The sequence below is a fragment of the Phascolarctos cinereus genome, unplaced genomic scaffold (genome assembly GCF_003287225.1).
Source record: "Phascolarctos cinereus isolate Bilbo 61053 unplaced genomic scaffold, phaCin_HiC Scaffold_726;HRSCAF=1367, whole genome shotgun sequence".
In the NCBI taxonomy this organism is placed as follows: Eukaryota; Metazoa; Chordata; class Mammalia; order Diprotodontia; family Phascolarctidae; genus Phascolarctos; species Phascolarctos cinereus.
Genome location: NW_027556098.1, coordinates 238,837,993 through 238,842,444, shown reverse-complemented (window position 1 = coordinate 238,842,444; position 4,452 = coordinate 238,837,993). Strand labels below are relative to the sequence as shown.

The 4,452-nt window shown below is 36.9% G+C and overlaps 1 pseudogene; it reads right to left on the bottom strand.

The window, feature by feature from the left end:
• Positions 1-2,760: 2,760 nt before the first annotated feature.
• On the bottom strand, positions 2,761-4,036 carry LOC110196906 (heterogeneous nuclear ribonucleoprotein H2-like; annotated as a pseudogene).
• Between the last annotated feature and the right edge of the window lie 416 nt (positions 4,037-4,452).

The following is a 4,452-nucleotide window of genomic DNA, read 5'->3' as shown; positions in this document are numbered from 1 at the left end:
GGATTAGAGAAGAGGAAGGAAACTTGGGAAATGCTATAATGGTAAAGAGGGGTAAGAAATAGTATTGTCAGTTTGCTCAAAAGGACTGGCTCCAGTGTTTCTTTTTGGAAATATTCACTCTATTGTGTTGTTGCCCAAAATGATGAAAAATTCAAGTACAGGTAAGGGTTGATGAACAGTAATTATGCTTCCTTTACTTTAATTTTTAAATAGGTGATGAAAAATTTAGGGAGGTTGTATATGTAAAGTACAATTTGAAAAATGTTCCAGTAAATGTTAAAGAGATATGTGCATATGATCTTCAAACAGACTCGTTAATTAGTTCATAAAGTATGTATTTATGAGTACCTTCTACATGCAAGACTCTGTGCTGTAAATAGAAGAAATATGTTTTCTCCATACTTAATAAACTTGCAACGTAGGAGTAAAATATTTTTAAAAAACAAAATGAATAACTGAAACCAGGAAATACACCATGTCATAAACCAGATAATATACCATCTCACGAGAGAAATACAAAGTGATATAGGAGATCTAAAGAGCAAAAGAGAAATTCTGTTGAGGGTACTGGGAGAGATTCATAGAAGATAGGACATTTAAGTTTGGCTTATAGTGATGGTTGGTATTTCAACAGATGGAGATATAGAGATGGGGTTCTAAGGCAGAGGCAAAGTTGTGAATGACTTACGGCTTTTCTTAATGGAGCTCCCACTAGAGATCAGGGACCAGGACTATCTACCCATATAAATGCTTAAAATTCCCAGATCAGTAAGCTTAATGAATTGAGGCCAGCTTTTATACTGATTAGACCTTTCCTATGATCATCTGCCTGATTCTCAATTTTGCTTAGCTAAGCCTTGGACTCTTATTTTTTTCTCTATCCATGAATTATATTTTCCTCCTATGATATGTGAATCAAATATAGTAATTCCTGTTCCTTTATAGACTCTGCACTCATTGTCCCACTGCTGATTTCTTCATTATCAATAAGCTGCTATTCTTTGTCTAACCTTAGGCAGCTAGGTGACATAATGTATGGTCTCAGACACTCACTAACTATGTGGTACAGGAAAAGTCACTTAACCTCTGTTTGCCTCAGTTTCCTTAACTAAAAAATGGGGATAACAGAATCTACCTTTTAGGACTGTTGTAAGGATAAAATCAAATAATATTTACAATAAGTGCTTAACACAGTATATGATACATAGTAGGCACTTAATAAATATTTGGTTCCCTCCCCCATTACTGCTCAGTTGGTCCTGAACCCAGGATACTACGTTCTATGGTATCTCAGCCAGGACCATGCAAGACCTGTTTTCCCCATGTGGTCAGATATAGACCCACAAGGATAAGTTTTCATCACAACATGAGGAGACAGGAAAATGGACAGTGTGCTCTAAGTTTACTAAAAGCACTGTGTATGTAGTAGATAAGCTCTGAAAAGTAAGTTGTGTAGCTCCTTAAATGTCACCCTAAATTATCTGGCATTTCCTCCAAATAATTGTGTGTGAGTGTGAGTGAGTGAGTGAGTGAGTGTGTGTGTGTGTGTGTGTGTGTGTGTGTGTGTGTGTGAGAGAGAGAGAGAGAGAGAGAGAGAGAGAGAGAGAAGAGAGAGAGAGAGAGAGAGTGAGAGAGAGAGAGTGAGTGAGAGTGTCGTAATATGCCAGAGAGATTGAAGAAGGAAGAGATTTAGCCAGGTCGGTTGAGTAAAATATGGGATCCTTCACTAGAATGGTGGGCTGAAACAAGATAAAATTTAATTGAGATAAACAAAAAGTCCTGGGCTTGGGTTCAAAGAATCAACTGTATAACTTTAAGAGAGAGTGATATGTCTAGGAACTGGTCTAGGAACTAGAAATAAGACCTAAGTTTTCCATTAATTGTATTAAATTTTGGGTTGGTCCTTCATTGTCTATCTTGATTAGAGTCACATTCATGCTAATTAAGTGTAAAATAAAAGTAGCATTCTTTTCAAAAACATTTCTGGCTTTGCCTTTGCAGTCTTTTATTTTTCTCTAGTTTTTGAAAAGAAAATTTATTTAACAAGTGAAACTTGTTAAGTGAAACACTCAGTGCAATACACCTAAAAGGAAATCACAAAATACAATGGAAGAGTTAAATCAAGACCTTGGAGTTTAATAGAAACACCAAGATCAAATCCTAAAGTATTTATATTGCATCTCAAAATTATTCCCATTAACTTAAAAAAAAGCTTAAGTGTACTGCCTTACAGGATAATAAACAAAATAAACTAGAACAAACATGCCAAATGTTTCACTTTTAAATGACAGACTGAGCTTCTGTATTTGTTTTACAAAAGAGCCTGTCTCCCAACATGCATTTGAAACAATGTTCCATGTAATGTAGTATAAGAGCAACATTTAACATAATTGAAACTGCTTTAACCTAAATACACTTACTGCTTAAGTACACTCCTACAACATAACTACTTACAGAAAAGCTGAAATTGTTTAACAATCACAGTCATTACTCAACTTGGTTATTCTATCCTAGATGAATCTTTTTCTGTGTTCAAAAATATTGAATCTTAAGTTTTTAAAATAATCCTGATTTCACTTACAGTTAGCATAAATCATAAATTTGTATTGCAAAACTGTTAAGCTTCATTTTTTTCTTTAAAAAAAGTTGACCAAGAGGCAGTTGATGAGGATTATGTTCCCCACCCACCACTCATACTGGTAATACTAAACATCGCTCCCATAGATACATGGCTCCCGTTGTTCATCGCTCCTTGTTTCCCTATGCAATATTTGATTGAAAATCGCTGAAGTTTTCATGTAAATCTTGGTCATATCTGTTGTTACCATAGCCTCCTCTGTAATCCCCACTCAGTTGCTGGCTAGCTGTACCACCATAACTAGACTGGCTTGATAAACCCATGCCTCCCATCATTTGGTATCATAAGCACCACTGCTTGCTTCTGCTGTAGAATTCAAGAAGAGTTCTATAGATGTGTACTGCATCTTTACTTTGTCTTTTGCCATAGCTGCCACAGCATCTTCATGATTAGCAAATTCAACATCTGTTTTTCCAGTCACTCTGCCATCAGGTTCAATTTCAGTGTGTACTTGAACAGGGTTGAGTGGTGAGAAAATTGTAAATATCATTTTCAATAGCTCTGTAAGGTAATCCTCTCATGTACACACAATGGCCTGTTGTACTCTGGAAAGTGGACCTACCATCTTCATATCTATGATCGCACATTCCTAAAAAACCAGAAATAGGGGTCTCTTCCAAATCTATCTGACCAAAACTATATCCATCATTATATCCATTGCAGTCATCATAGCTTACATATACTTCACTGTAGGCACCTCATTTCATTCTTTCAAACCCAGCTCCTCTACCAGTGCTGTCATAGCCTCAGCCAGCCCCAGGCCTGTCATGAGGACCTGGCTGCTGCATAGCCATTGACTTTCAAGGAGGATTGTAATGAGTATGAACTTCTATCAGGCTACTTTTGAAGATTTTGATATACCTGTGCCCTATTTTTCCCTTGTGTTTCTTTAGAGCCTTTTCAGCTATTTCCTGTGAATCAAACTGCATGAAGACTTCTCCCATACTCCTCCCTCAAAACTCCACTGGCAATGTTGTCCCATTTGGCATGATTTCCAACCCTAAAAATACTGAACAATTTTTTCCTTGCTACAGCCAAGTGGGAATCCTCTAAGGCTCACAGAGCCATCGTTGGCAGTGTCAAAACTATTTGGACCAATATGCTTCAACATCCAATCCATTTCAACATTGTTTGACATGAATACTTTAGCATATCTGCATCCTATTGTTTCTCTATCTTTTCTTCAGTGACAATTTGACTTCATCTTCTGATTCAAGTTCAATAAATTCTTCTCCACTTGGTCTACCTATTTGGGTATAGATGAAATGAATGCCTGATGCTCCATTTTGAATTTTGCATTCTGAGAAAAATATGTTGGACTTCAATGGCTGAGCAAGACCAGGGCAAGCTTCAGACCTTCACCACAAAACCCTCTCCACCTTTGGAGTTCAGCATCATCTTGTTCAGTCAGTGGCAATAACTCAGAACTTGACTTTGGTGTGGCTACATAGAAATGTGCCTTTGCAGTCTTCAGGGTTAAGTGACAGTTGTCTTATTCACTAGCACATTGGAAGGAATGGATTGATTTTCAAGTATCTGGGCTTCTTGACCAACTACTCTCCTTAGTAGGTATCTCAATATCTCTAAGCTCAACAAGCTTTGTGTTATGTTGTGGTGTGATAAGTCATTTCAAAAAGTTCATGTGAATTTAGATTTCATTATTAGAAGTATATAGTCTGTGGAATGGTGGTAATGATGGATCTTTTGTTTAACATGTAGGTATAACATCTGAACAGCAACATCTACAGAATCATGTCTACTTCTAAACACCAAGGTTCAGAAACAGTGGCAGGCGAGTGTATAAGTAAGGGGGA